This window comes from Bos taurus, chromosome 6 (genome assembly GCF_002263795.3).
Source record: "Bos taurus isolate L1 Dominette 01449 registration number 42190680 breed Hereford chromosome 6, ARS-UCD2.0, whole genome shotgun sequence".
In the NCBI taxonomy this organism is placed as follows: domain Eukaryota; kingdom Metazoa; phylum Chordata; class Mammalia; order Artiodactyla; family Bovidae; genus Bos; species Bos taurus.
Window position 1 is genome coordinate 109,170,819 of NC_037333.1, and position 14,543 is coordinate 109,185,361.

A 14,543-nucleotide genomic window follows, 5' to 3' on the forward strand; every position below is an offset into this window, starting at 1 on the left:
GATTCAGGCCAACAACAACAGCAACAGAAGATTTAAAAAGGGATGCAGTTTGAAATCAAGGTGTGTTGGGAGCTCTAAATGCAGAAGCCAGGCTGAAAACACTCAGCATTCTGAGAGAGAGTTAGAAATAAACACTTACGTCATTCCCTCCCTCCCCTGCATTGATGCAGTCCAGACAGATGATGGCCCAGCATTTTGGATTTGTCTGGTTTCCTCATTAATTCTCCTCTCTGTTCTGCTTTTATTATCTACAGTGACAACGGCACACTATCCCTCGGCAGCTCCTAAAGTCATCTAACTGTCATTAGAGCAATAAAGACTCTCCTCTTTCCGAGCAGTAAACAAATTAAAGAGCTCCTTGGTGTCTAAACTTCTTGATGGAAGCATCCTTGTCTTATGATAGCCACTGTCCTTTGAAAACCTACTGCGTGCCGAGGATAGTTAGATGTGTTGCATACACTGTTTTATTTCATCTTTGCAATGGCACTTTCAGGCTAAGAATCAGTGGCCCGATATACAAAAGAGGCAGTGACACCCAGAGAGGTGAAATACTTGCCAATAAGTAGTCAGTCCATGGCCAGATCTGCATACCCATGCACCCTATCCTCTGTCCACGTAATTCCATGCTTCTTGCTTTTGCACACTGTTCTTGACATCTTCCCTCTCAATGGCTCTCCCTCCTCACTGAAGTACATACATACTCACTTGTGCTTTCTTTTATTAGAACATGTCCTTGAAATCTTGAGGGGATCAGACTTCTCACTCCTCTCTCTCACTCAAATCCCTAGTCATAGACCCTCATTGCTGGAGGGAACCTTAGAGATTATATTCTCTGGAGGTTTCCAATCTTAAGTCCCCAGATGGTTAGACTAGTTTCAATGTTCAGAAGTCTCTAGTTAAATCACAATACTGCTGTTGAGTTTGTACTACTGAAATATAAAGTTACATAACTGTTAGATGGAGAAGGCGATGGCACCCACTCCAGTACTCTTGCCTGGAAAATCCCATGGACGGAGGAGCCTGGGAGGCTGCGGTTCATGGGGTTGCAAAGAGTCGGACACGACTGAGCGACTTCACTTTCACTTTTCACTTTCATGCATTGGAGAAGGCAATGGCACCCCACTCCAGTAGTCTTGCCTGGAAAATCCCATGGATGGAGGAGCCTGGTAGGCTGCGGTTCATGGGGTCGCTAAAAGTCGGACACGACTGAGCGACTTCACTTTCACTTTTCACTTTCATGCATTGGAGAAGGAAATGGCAACCCACTCCAGTGTTCTTGCCTGGAGAATCCCAGGGACAGGGGAGCCTGGTGGGCTGCCGTCTATGGGGTTGCACAGAGTCAGACACGACTGAAGTGACTTAGCAGCAGCAGCAATTGTTAGATAAATACAACTTGTCCAATGGATAGAAAGCTTCTGAAGATGAATCCCATATTGAGTAAGTGGGGAAGAAAGACTTTATAAAAAAAAGAAGTTGGTGAAAACTCTTAGAAGTGGCATCAGTTTAGTCTGTGTTCTCTTTTATAAATGATTCAGTGACTGTCCACTGGGAAGGAAAATGGACACAGATTAAGCTTCACTGGTTTGGAAGAGATTTTATAGCGTATGCTGTCCAACCATGATGCATTTCTAGCATGTGATAGACCAGTCATTGATGCAGAATTTATTGCTCCTTTAGACATCCTCTTTCAATGTAATAACATTGATTGTTTAAGATTCTTACTTTTCTGTAGCTGCTATCAGTTGGTTCTAATCCTTTGGAACATCATGCAGTAGTTCTTATCACTCTTCTCAACGATGTCCTTCATGCTCAAGGATAGGACAATTCTGGACTCACGGTTGGAAATGGCAGCATCACCAAAGTGATTACGTGGACCATGACTGGTAAGTCACTCGTTTTCCTAAACAAGAAAGACCCATAAGGCATTTTGCCATTTGACTCTTTTCCTCTGCTTTGGACCATAAAGAAAGCTGAGTGCCAAAGAATTGATGCTTTTGAACTGTGATCCTGGAGAAGACTCTTGAGAGTCCCTTGGACTACAAGGAGATCCAACCAGTCCATCCTACAGGATATCAGTCCTGAATATTCATTGGAAGGACTGATGCTGAAGCTCCAATACTTTGGCCATCTGATGTGAAGACTCAACTCATTGGAAAAGACCCGGATGCTGGGAAAGACTGAAGGCTTAAAAGGAGAAGAGGGTGGCAGAGGATGCGATAGTTAGATAGCATTACTGACTCAATGGACATGAATTTGAGCAAACTCCAAACAGTGGAGGACAAAGGAGCCTGGCATGCTGCAGTCCATGGGGTTTCAGAGTTGAACAAGACTTAGAGCTGAGCAACAACAACTTCTGCCTTTGCCACATGCCCTAAAATTTTATAAATACTGAACTCTTGAACTTTTTCTTATTCTCAGTGCTCCTTATTCCTAGAATATGTCTCTCTCCCTCTTTTCCCCATATTTCCCTCCTCTGGAGAACGTTTCATGCCCCAAATGGGCTGGCTAAAGCCCTGTAATAACCGCTTCCATTATATTTGAGTGTTTCCTTGCATATAATACTAACTTATAATTAACCATTTATTTCTCTCTCTCCTCACCAGGACTGTAGGATCCTACTGGCCTAAAGTGATGCTCTATTCTTGTAGTTCCAAACCTAGCACTTGATTGAGACATATAGTGCTCAATAAAATGAATGAATGAATGAATTTGGGTCCTTCCTATATCTGGTCACCAAATTCTCAATTTCCATTGTCTCCATCATGACGATGGAAACATGGGGAGTTGAGCATGAAAGAAGATGGGATAAAGGAGGGAGTGACAGGGAAGTATAACCAGAAGACAGATAAATTAATCAAAATAAAAAAAGTAATTTTCTAGATAAGGAAACTGAGACTCAGAGAGGAACATGATGTACTAAATCACACTGTGGGGACTGGCATCATATTTCCTGGCCTCAGACCCGGGGCCTTGCCTCTATGCTATGAATATTATGGCAAGAAAATCTTTAACACACAGAGAAAAACATACTGGCTCATCTCTAAAGATGACAGCCTCATTGTCAGGGTGAAAGGGTCATTGGTTGAAATTTTAAAAAATTAAATCCTGATTTAAATGCAGCCTCTCACTTGGAGCAATGACTCAGGCTGATTCTGCAGGTGGCATGTTTTCCTCTGAGATTTCTCATTGGGTCTATTCCTCATTCTTCTGGATTATATAAGGGTAATGATGCATTCTGTGACTGGATCCCAACTTCCTGAGGCCCGAAATAATCATTGTTCTGTTTTCCATGGGAGATGAAGATACATATTAGGATTTTAACATTCTTCGAACATCAACTTTAAAAACAGAAGACATCCAAGGCAGGTGGGGCGTGCAAATGATATTTATAATCAGATGTTCATCTAGAAAGTAATTAAGAAATCTCTTCCTTATAAGACCTGGAAGCTTCTGAAAAGACTTCTCAGCTCTCTCTTAACACTCTTTGTCCCTGCCTCCCACTGTGTTCCAGAGCCCAAAGGAGGATGAGAGGCGAGTCCTGCTGATAAAGATGCCATCGTGTTAAACGGTCACAGAGCCATAGGGCAAGAAGTCCTTCTGTCTGCCCCTCCATTCCAACTCCAGTACCCTCAAAACTGTGTTTTCTCATGTTTTGTAAATTACTTAGCACTCTGCCAGGTTCTCTAGTGCCAGCTGGCTCACTGCCTTGGCTTCCCTGTCACTCCTTTTAGGAAATTCAAGGGAGAAATTTGAAGTCAGATACAATGGAGAAGGAAATGGCAACCCACTCCTGTGTTCTTGCCTGGAGAATCCCAGGGACGGGGGAGCTTGGTGGGCTGCTGTCTATGGGGTCACACAGAGTTGGACACGACTGAAGTGACTTAGCAGCAGCAGCAACATGTGAGTTCAAACACAGGGTCTGCTACTTCCTGGCTGTGTAGTAATGAATGAGCTACCACTTCCTTCTGGGTCTCAATTTCCCACCTAAAAATCCCCCTGGATTGTTAGGGGGGACTGTTGTCGTGATTCACTGAAAAAGTCCCAAGACAGCATTCAGCTTCGTACCTGCTTTCTAGAAGATTCTTAGCAGATTTTTTGACATTCTGCCCTATCTCCATTCTACATCTTACTGGTAAAACAGTCTGTACATATTTGGGCTACTGGATTACTTTCCTGGGGATTCCCTGGTGGCTCAGATGGTAAAAAAAATCCACCTGCAATGCAGAAGATCCAGGCTTGATCCCTGGGTCAGGAAGAACCCCTGGAGAAGGGAATGGCTACCCATTCGAGTATTCTTGCTGGGAAAATTCCATGGACAGAGGAGCCTGGTGGGGTATATAGTCCATAGGATTGCCAAGAGCCAATCACGACTGAGTTTCCTAGGGATGTTGTACTGAAGTACCACAAAATGGGTGTCTTAAAAGGAAAGAAATTGTCTCACAGTTCTAGAGGCCAGAAGGTCTGTCTAAGTCAAGGTGGCAGCAGAGCCAGGTTCCCTTTGGAACATGTAGGGGAATCTTTTCTTGCTTCTTCTTAGATTTGGGGGGTTTGTGGACCATCTTCGACTTGCAGCTGTGTAATTCCAATGTCTACTTTGTCATCACATCCTCCCTGTGTCTTGTCTTCTTATGAGGACCTAGTCATATTGGATTAGAGGTCCATTCTATGCTTATATGACCCTATCTTAACTAATTATATGTACAGTGAGTCAGCCCTATTTCCAAATAATGTCACAATCTCAGGTACTAGGGGTTAGGACTTCAATTTTTAAAGGGAGGTATGGATGTTAGAGTTGGACTGTGAAGAAAGCTGAGCACTGAAGAATTGATGCTTCTGAACTATGGTGCTGGAGAAGACTCTTGTGAGTCCCTTGGACTGCAGGGAGATCCAATCAGTCCATCCTAAAGGAGATCAGTCCTGGGTGTTCATTGGAAGGACTGTTGCTGAGGCTGAAATTCCAATACTCTGGCCACCTCATGAGAAGAGTTGACTCATTGGAAAAGACCCTGATGCTGGGAGTGATTAGGGGCAGGAGGAGAAGGGGACGACAGAGGATGAGATGGCTGGATGGCATCACCGACTCGAAGCACATGAGTTTGGGTGAACTGCAGGAATTGGTGGTGGACAGGGAGGCCTGGTGTGCTGCAATTCATGGGGTTGCAAGGAGTCAGACATGACTGAGGGACTGAACTGAACTGAACTGAGGATGGTGGAGAACATACTTCAACCTGTAACAAGTAAGTATGGAATTATAGGCTAAAATGTTCTAGTCTATTTAATCAGTATATCATGTAGACTTCTGTTTTGATGAGATTAGATTTCATTGTTTGAAAGTCTAATCTTAGAATTGAAGTGTTCCAGCTAAAAGGAAATATGTCATTTTTTTGCTTCCCACCTCTTCATGCCCTTCTCCTAGTCTTCCTTCTTTTTCAAGCTCACAACTCTCATCATCTCTAATCATTATACACCCAGCAGCCAGAATTATCTCTCTGTCTCCCTCCCCTTTCAAAACAGACACGTGTCTGTCAGTCACCTTGTTCTTTACAGGACAAAGGTCAAACTTCTTACCTGGGTACAAGCTGTCCTTTAGTACCTGATCCTCTACATCTGGGGTGGTTAATTATCTTGGTTTATCCCAGATGGCTTCAGCTTTAGCACTGAAATTTTTGCATCCTGAGAGACTCATCAGTCTTGGACAAACCAGAGCAGTTGTTCACTCTATCCCCTCCCTACAGTTTTAGATACTCTCTAGCTGTTGCAGATTTAATTCTGTCTTGCTAATTGTATATTGTTTGGGCACTAGCAGTCAGGCTCTCCTGCTAAATTATGTTTCTTAAGGATGTCTAGATTCAGACGAATCTCGGTTTAAATTTCAACTCTGCTGATCCTAGTCATTGCATGTCTTATTATCAAACATCAGTTTCCTCAAAAGCAAAAGGGTCAGAAACCCCATATCCTTTGGTTGTTGTGAGGGTAGATTAGACATTATGAGTGAACCACCTAACAGAATCTGATATGCACTTGGCGTTACGTAAGTGGTAGGTGGTTTTCACTGCTGGGCATGTCTGTATACTCCAGAGTACCTATGCTCACTAAATGCTTTGGAAAGAAAGCTCAAGGCTACAGAGCTCAAATTTCTTGAGCCACGATCTTTCTTTCCTGCCATTTTTTCTCTCTGACTTAAAAAAAACAAATGCATTCTTTCAAAGGTTAGTCTTACTGAGAACTTGGCTGAAAGCCCTGTTGATTAACATGGAATATGACCTACAGACATTTACCACTGGAATTTTCCATGTGTCAAGCATTTTCTATTCTCTGGCAATTTTGATCTGGTTGGATCCAGCAACTGGTCCTTGAAGGGAAAACAGACAACTGAAAAGACCTTGAGTCCCTTCTTATGCTCCAGTTCTCTTGAACTCAAAACAGAAATATTTAAATTTGGTGTGGCATCATCAACTGAAAACAGGGTTAGATCAGCCCCCCAAGGGAATCAGCTGTATTTTACAGCACTTGATGGCTCTTGAGGATGCAGCGGAGAATAAGGGAGGTTGTCCTCTTCCCCAGGGGGGAGCAGAAAAAATCTTGATTGTGGTCAAAAGGATATCACAGACTCTTGGCTTTCTCTGAGAATCTCGTTGTGGAGGCCACTGGTTCCTTTTATCTATTGGGTATTTGATGTCATGATGAGATTAATAATTCATAGAGTCTGGGCAGTACTTTTCCATGGAGGGCTGTGTGCAGAGACGAGCAGAAGTGCTGGCAAAAGCCCGAGGGTTCCTGACAAGGTCAGATGCCTTATGCTTCAGCAAGTCTTCAGTCCCTGGTAACCCTTTACTTGCTGTGACGGATACAGAAGAAGGGCAAGGATTCTTGAAGGCTTTTTAGCTTTCTTGGTTGTGGTGAAAATCAATCCTGTTAAACAGAACTCTAAGAGATGGTAAGTCAATGACAACAACAGCAACAAAATATAAATAAAAAAATAGGTATTAGTTACAAACAATAATTCAAGAGATGTTCTAGAATCAAATGTAATCAATTTCCATAGGTGATGAGAGGATTAGTAGTAACTAGGGGAAGATGAAGCTTGATCTAGTCTTATTACTATTACTAATGCATATTTTTTTTTAATTTAAAATTTTTTTTTATTTTTTAACTTTACAATATTGTATTGGTTTTGCCATATATCAACATGAATCCACCACAGGTATACATGTGTTCCCCATTCTGAACCCTCCTCCCTCCTTTCTCCCCGTACCATCCCTCTGAGTCGTCCCAGTGCACCAGCCCCACGCATCCAGTATCATGCATCGAACCTGGACTGGCGACTCATTTCATATATGATATTATACATGTTTCAATGCCATTTTCCCAAATCATCCCCCCCTCCCTCTCCCACAGAGTTCACAAGACTGTTCTATACATCAGTGTCTCTTTTGCTGTCTCGTATACAGGGTTATTGTTACCATCTTTCTAAATTCCATATATATGCATTAGTATACTGTATTGGTGTTTTTCGTTCTGGCTTACTTCACTCTGTGTAATAGGCTCCAGTTTCATCCACCTCATTAGAACTGATTCAAATGTATTCTTTTTAATGGCTGAGTAATACTCCATTGTGTATATGTACCACAGCTTTCTTATCCATTCGTCTGCTGACAGACATCTAGGTTGCTTCCATGTCCTGGCTATTATAAACAGTGCTGCGATGAACATTGGGGTACATGTGTCTCTTTCCCTTCTGGTTTCCTCAGTGTGTATGCCCAGCAGTAGGATTGCTGGGTCATAAGGCAGTTCTGTTTCCAGTTTTTTAAGGAATCTCCACACTGTTCTCCATAGTGGCTGTACTAGTTTGCATTCCCACCAACAGTGTAAGAGGGTTTCCTTTTCTCCACACCCTCTCCAGCATTTATTGCTTGTAGACTTTTGGATCGCAGCCATTCTGACCGGCGTGAAATGGTACCTCATAGTGGTGTTGATTTGCATTTCTCTGATAATGAGTGATGTTGAGCATCTTTTCATGTGTTTATTAGCCATCTGTATGTCTTCTTTGGAGAAATGTCTATTTAGTTCTTTGGCCAATTTTTTGATTGGGTAGTTTATTTTTCTGTATTTGAGCTGTAGGGGTTGCTTGTATATTTTTGGGATTAGTTGTTTGTTAGTTGCTTCATTTGCTATATCTTCTCCCATTCTGAAGGCTGTCTTTTCACCTTGCTTATAGTTTCCTTTGTTGTGCAGAAGCTTTTAAGTTTAATTAGGCCCAATTTGTTTATTTTTGCTTTTATTTCCAATATTCTGAGAGGTGGGTCATAGAGGATCCTGCTGTGATGTATGTCGGAGAGTGTTTTGCCTATGTTCTCCTCTAGGAGTTTTATAGTTTCTGGTCTTACACTTAGATCTTTAATCCATTTTGAGTTTATTTTTGTGTATGGTGTTAGAAAGTGTTCTAGTTTTATTCTTTTACAAGTGGTTGACCAGTTTTCCCAGCACCACTTGTTAAAGAGATTGTCTTTAATTCATTGTATATTCTTGCTTCCTTTGTCAAAGATAAGGTGTCCATAGGTTCGTGGGTTTATCTCTGGGCTTTCTACTTTGTTCCATTACTGTCTTGATGACTATTTTGATTAATAATCTCTACTACTTTTTTTTTTTTTTGAGTCCCAGGCACTGCATCACGTGTAATATCTCTTTTGACCTTCATGCTAATTTTGTGAAAAAGTCCATCTTCTCCCCACCTATTAAATGAAGAAACTAAGGCTAAAAAAGTCAACTAGGCTTTTCCAAGGCCACCAAGTTGGTAAGAGATGGAGCCATAGTTTGACCCTGGGGTGACTGTCCTTGAGACTGCTTTTGACATGTGCTATACCACCTTCTCCCCTCCATGGGTCACAGCCTTGTTGTGGCAAAGGGGCTTGCAGCAATCAGTGAAACTATGAGCCATGCCATTCAGGGCCACTCAAGATGGACAAGTCATGGTGGAGAGTTCTGACAAAACGTGGTCTGCCAGAGGAGGGAATGGCAAACTACTCCAATATTTTTGCTGCGAGACCCTCATGAGTAGCATGAAAAAGCAAAAAGATATGATGCTGGATGATGGGCCCTCTAAGTTGGAAAGTGTCCAATATGATACTAGGGAAGAGTGTGGGGCAATCCCTAGTAGCTCCAGAAAGAATGAAGTGGCTGGGCCAAAGCAGAAATGATGCTCAGTTGTGGATGTATCTGGTGGTAAAGAAGGACGGATGCTGTAGCTGAAGCTCCAATACTTTGACCACCTGATGCAAAGAGCTGACTTATTGGAAAAGACCCTGATGCTGGGAAAGATTGAAGGCAAAGAAAGAAGGGGGTGACTGAGGATGAAATGGTTGGATAACATCACTGACTCAATGAACATGAATTTGAGCAAGTTCTGGGAGACAGTGGAGGACAGAGGAGCCTGGCATGCTATCGTCCTTTGGAGTGGCAAAGAGTTGGACAGTACTTAGTGACTGAACAACAGCAACAACAATATCACTTTCTAGCAATAATTAAAAAACTAATGATCATGAGGAAGATTCTTAGCATTGTGCAGAGACTTACGAGTTTTCAAGACCATTCATATCTTTATTCCCATTTACTTCTCACAGCAGCCCTGTGCAAGAATAGCTTGGGGGTTACTATCATGACCTGGAAAATGCAGAACTTGGACAGGACCGAGTTTACGTGATTCTCAGGGTCACCAGCCAAATGGTTAGTGGCCACAATGTACTTGCAATTGAAGGCTTCTGATTTCCCAGCTGGAGCTTTGTGACCTTTCCTTTAGAACATAAAAGAGGTCACACTAGTGGGAGCTGTCATTTTCAGTTCCAATCTGTGCCAAAGGAGAAGAGAACTGTCTGAACTTGATAATCTACTTTCACTGATCTTTAAATGTCTCTTGCCAAGCCTATGTGGCTTCCTCATTAACCAGAAGATTCTCACTCACCAGAATTCTGGTGGCAGTGATGAAAACCACCATCTTTTGTTCTTGTTCATTTTCAAACTTTGGTTGTCCAGACTCCTGGCAAGTCTATGGTCTTCCCAATAGCTTTTTAATAAGTTTATTTTCTACTTTAATCAACCAGAGTCAGGTTCTACTCTTTGTAACTGAGAACTCTGATGAATACGACCTTTCACAGTGCTGTTACATAGTCTGGCTTCAAGTAACCCTAGTTCTGGCCCATTCTTCTTTTTTACAAACCATAAATTTTCAAAGTATATCCCATACTTTCCAAACCTTTGCTCAACCATTATCTCAGCAAGGCTTTATTTAACTATTTCAAGCAATGAGTAAAGATGGCTCCTGGAACTCCCTAGAGAGCAGGTTTTAAATTTATCCCAGAGAGGAGAAGAGAGTGTAACAATGTGGAGAAGGAGGATGAGAGGTCTTGGGAGAGCTTCAGCTGGTTGGGTGCTCCTTGGTCAATGCATTTACTTTTTCTCCTTCCTACTTTCCTTGCTATTTTTTCCTAATTTTGATCTTCTTCTTCCTCCTTACCTTCCTAATCTTACTGTTATTCTTTTTCCAAGATGTATACTAATGAGGGATATATGGCTCTATCAGAATCCAAATATCAATTTGAGTTTTTTTGTGTCCTGAGCTTGTCCTGTGCTCTTCATCATGCTAATACATCTATCACTTAATTTAAGCTCCTCAAACCCATTAGAAGGAGGGATTATGTCACTATTATGAGAGGGAAGAGGTGAGACAAAATGAGGTTTGAAGCACGCTAGGACTTACTCATATCAGAATGGCTTCTGAGCCTCCCCTCAGCTTTCCTGTAAGGTTGCAAGCATCAGATGAAAGGCAGGACAATTCTGATATTAGAGAAACAGACAAGGAAATAGAAGGCTTTTGGGAGCACTTGTTCTGTTACATATTAACTGTGTGTTTCTTGGGCAAGTTATTCAAGCTCTTTAAGTCCTTAGCACCACAGGTGTGCAAGAGAGTAAAGTAAAAGACAGATAGAATTGAAGCATTTCACTTGAAATGTTTCCTTTGCCCCACATTCAGTTTGCTTCCCCACAGTGTTCCTCCTGTGATAGCCTTGGGGGACATGAGATCTCGCTTTCTTTGCCAGCATGCAGCGATGCCTGGGTCCCAGTGGGTTTGTGCCACTAGCCAGATGGCCTCTTTGTATTGGGAAGGTGTCCCCTTAGAGCACCTCATTCTCTTCTTTTTTTAATGAAAGCTCCAAATGTCCACGGCTGCTCCTGACAGATCACATGTTTCTTTAAAAGGAAGTTAAGAGTACTCATATTAAAATTTGTTTGGGGGTTAGAGTATGGTTTATTGATGACAGTCATCCTCAATTTCACCTAGAACTAGGGCAGTCTGCAGAGTCCAGGGTCATGCCTCAGACCTAGGATAATCATTCAAGGATTTCAGACAGATATACATGCTGCTGCATCTTGTCAGATATAGTTCAGGTCAATTCTCGGTTCTACTGCTTGCTTATTGATGTTCTTGGACAGCTTACTTAATCTTTTTTTTTTTGGCCTCACTTTCTTCTTCTAAACTGAAAACAGTAAACCTAGAGCTTTCCTCTTGGAGTGGTTGTGAAGATTACATAAGATGATTCCTCTGAAACTGGTGCAGAGTGGGCATCCAATAAATATTCACTGAATATGGTCAATGCTTAAGACACATAGCTAATGATAAACAGCAGGTCCATTTCCCACTGCTCTGTATTTGTTCTGTCATTGCTGAAGGTGACGTAACACATGAGTGAGATGGTGGGGTAGAGTTTTCAGAGTAAAAATGACAAATCCTTTCACTTGAATCAGGCTTCTATATCAAGGAAGTTGATTGGCAAGAATAACAGCTTTAGGACTTCCCTGGGGGAGACCTGGGTTCTATCCCTGGGTTGGGAAGATCCCCTGGAGAAGGGAAAGGCTACCCACCCCATTATTCTGGTCTGGAGAATTCCATGGACTGTATAATCCATGGGGGGTTGCAAAGAGTCCGGCACGACTGAGGGACTTTCACTGTCACTTTCACTTGGTCATACAGAGGATAAGAATCCGGTTGCCAGTGCAGGAGACACGGGCTCGATCCCTGGTCTGGGAAGATTCCGCATGCCATGGGGCAACAAAGTCCATGTGCCACAATTACTGAAGCCCACTGACTTGGAGCCCACACGCGGCAGCTACTGAAGTCCGTGTGCCTAGAGCCTGTGCTCTGCAACGAGGGACACCCCTACAGCCAGAAGACCACCCTCCACCAGAAGAGCAGCTCCCACCTGGCCGCAGCTAGAGAAAGCCTGCTCACAGCAATGAAGACCCAACACAGCTAAAAAAAGAATAACAGATATATACGCTATCTTCACTAAAAAATAAAAGATATACCATTAGGTTTTTGACCGAATAAACATTGAGAAGTAGACAGCCTTTGGTGCTCTTATTTTTCAAATTAGGCAGTAATGTGCTAGAGACATTCCTGGGGCAGGGAATGGCTCCCCACTCCAGTATTCTTGCCTGGAGAATCCCATGGACAGAAGAGCCTGAAAGGCTGTGGTCCATACAGTTGCAGAGAGTCAGATCGACTGAAGTGACTTAACACACACGCATATGCTAGAGATGTAGAAAAAAGTAAGGAGAGGGTCAGATGCTTGAGGGGTGTTTTACAGGGTAGCGGGAGATGAGTTTTTGCTATTCTTTTTAAAACTCACCGGCTTCCTGTTTAGAGGTTGGGTCTCTCTAGTGAGATTGCGAGTTCTATCCAGGTATCAGTAGTGACTGAACTCTGTGTTTCTTGCTGTATATGTGCAGTTCTTCCCAGTTATGCCTTTGTATCTTTCTGCGTGTTGTTTTCTCAGCTTGGAATGTGGTTCCCACACTTGTCTGGCTGTAGAACTCTTTTATCAAGACTCAGCATAAATGGCAACTCCTCTGGAAGGTGCCCAAGGAGGGCTTGTTAAGTCTGCCTTCCTGATGTCCTTAGGATTTTTTGAACAGGAAGCAGAACTGTTCCTTGTGATATCAGCTGGATAAAAGCAAGTGCTCAGATAATTCTGACACCGCCAGCACAAACAACATTATCAATACTCTCAGACAAAAAGTCTGTGTGTATTTTTCAGGCATTCACCTGGCTAAGGCATCATGACTCTCTAGCTAAAGATAATAGACTTTTGATGTCTTGGACTTCCTGTTATGAGGAAGAGACTTGTGTGGTGTGGAGGCAGAGGAGTCAGTATCTGACTATTGGTTCCCACTACCTATTAGACTGAATAGCAGTTTTCTCATTTTTAAAAATGAGTATAATGATAGCTATCTCAAAGTTCCGACATGAAATTAATTATAATGATACAGGTCAAGTATCAAGCATCCAGAAGACACTCAATGAATAATAGTTATCAAGAGTTTGTCTGTCCTTGTAGGATAATCTTTGGCCTTTTTCTAAGAAATGGAAATACAGTTCCCAGTATGCACACCTCTTTTTACAACATGATCCTAAATGTAGTTTACTGTAGAAATGGCCCAGCTGCATGTGTTACTCCATCTTTCTGGAAATATAACTCTTGCCAAACATAAGGATTACATTCCTGGAAAATGTTATTATTGGTAAAGATTGTTGCTATGGAAATCAAGATACAACAAAAACTATGAGCTTAAGGGATAAACAACAAATGTATTTCAAAGGCAAATAAATGTTATAAGGGACATCTAACTCCAAAATGCAACTGATTTGTGAGGACTGAATTCTTTCTCTTCCCTCTATAAGCATTTCTTTCATCACAATCATAAGAAACTGAGGCTTTGAGAGGCATGTATTAAGTATAAATCCCATTATTTGTTTGATCTTACTTCATGGCATCTATACATAGTAGTTTGGGTTAAATAATTAGAATCAAACCTTCCTGTCCAGTTTGCTATGAACTGTCCAAGAAATCAGTGTTGCGACTGGTTGCTATTTTCTTAGTATGTTGACCAAGGACAGGAATACTTCTAGAAGACACATGCAAGGTACAAGGACAGGATGAAAATCAAAGTAGAATACTCTTTTAAAAAATATTTAATTTTGAATTTTAAGACTTAGAAAAAAGTTTCAAAAATAGTACAAAGAGTTTCCTTGTATGCCATACCAGGTATTAACAATGTTAATGTCTTGTATAACTATATAACTATAGTTCAATTATCAAAACCAGGGAGTTAACATTGGTACAATATTATTAACTAAATTACAGAGTTTCTTCAAAATTCACCAAATTTTTCAGTATCATTCTTCTAAGATCCAATTCAAGATGCTACATTGCATTTAGTTGTTAATATCCGTTGCTGCTGCTGCTGCTAAGTTGCCTCAGTCATGTCCGACTCTGTGCGACCCCATAGATGGCAGCCCACCAGGCTCCCCCGTCCCTGGGATTCTCCAGGCAAGAACACTGGAGTGGGTTGCCAATTCCTTCTCCAATGCATGCAAGTGAAAAGTGAAAGTGAAGTCACTCAGTCGTGTCTGACTCTTAGCGACCCCATGAACTGCAGCCTACCAGGCTCTTCTGTCCATGGGATTTTCCAGGCAAGAATACTGTGAG

General features: G+C 42.0%; 1 long non-coding RNA gene across 1 annotated transcript; it reads left to right on the forward strand.

The window, feature by feature from the left end:
* Positions 1 to 4,555: 4,555 nt before the first annotated feature.
* LOC101902473 (uncharacterized) lies at positions 4,556 to 12,397 on the forward strand. The gene is made up of 2 exons (XR_009494960.1): positions 4,556 to 5,237; positions 12,026 to 12,397. It is a non-coding gene; the product is annotated as an uncharacterized lncRNA (long non-coding RNA).
* Positions 12,398 to 14,543: the final 2,146 nt, after the last annotated feature.